Source organism: Galeopterus variegatus, unplaced genomic scaffold, assembly GCF_000696425.1.
Source record: "Galeopterus variegatus unplaced genomic scaffold, G_variegatus-3.0.2 Scaffold3616, whole genome shotgun sequence".
Classification (NCBI taxonomy): domain Eukaryota; kingdom Metazoa; phylum Chordata; class Mammalia; order Dermoptera; family Cynocephalidae; genus Galeopterus; species Galeopterus variegatus.
The window spans coordinates 145,724-146,489 of NW_007729727.1; positions in this window are offsets into that span (position 1 = coordinate 145,724).

Here is a 766-nt window from a genome sequence, read left to right on the forward strand (position 1 = left end):
GATGCTTAAATAAAAAATAATTTTCTCAGAAGGAATAAAGGAATATTAATTACTTACCTCTTTTAAGTAACTCACCACTTTTCAGAACATTATTGCATAATTGAGATACAGTACATACCATCTTAACTTCTATGGCTACAGAATCCTTTTTTCCAAAGAATGGATCATAAGACTGGTTTATGGAACACCTGTGAGTGTCATCTGACCATATGATCTGACCCATGATTGTGTGACATTTTGATTTATCAATCTCAATTTGATATCTATTTATTGTAACAATAAAATTTTTAAAATTAAATGATGAAATCTATACTAAAGCAAATCATACTTTTTGATATTAAAATACTCCCATTTTATGTTTTGAAAATGAAGCACAATTTCACGATAGTTATTTCTGATTATAAAATACCCATGTATAAAATTAATATTCTTAGAATTTTCCATTAAATATTGTGATTTTAAGTTTTCTCAGTGGTATACTTTTAAGTATTTGCTATATTTGATTCTAAGCATAGAAAGTCAGAGTTGGTTCTAAAAAAAAAATGTCACTATAATATCCTTGACAAATGTTCATCAGTTAACTTAACAAATATTTAGTAAACAACTACAACTTTTCATGCAAGGTGCTAGTGATGCACTAAAAAAAAAAAAACAGTACAAACCCATTCTCTCCCCTCATGGACATGACAATTCAGCTTGTAGTACTATTTCCTCATAATTTTTCCACATCGGTATTTGTTCTGTTCTCAAGACACCATTGAGGGAG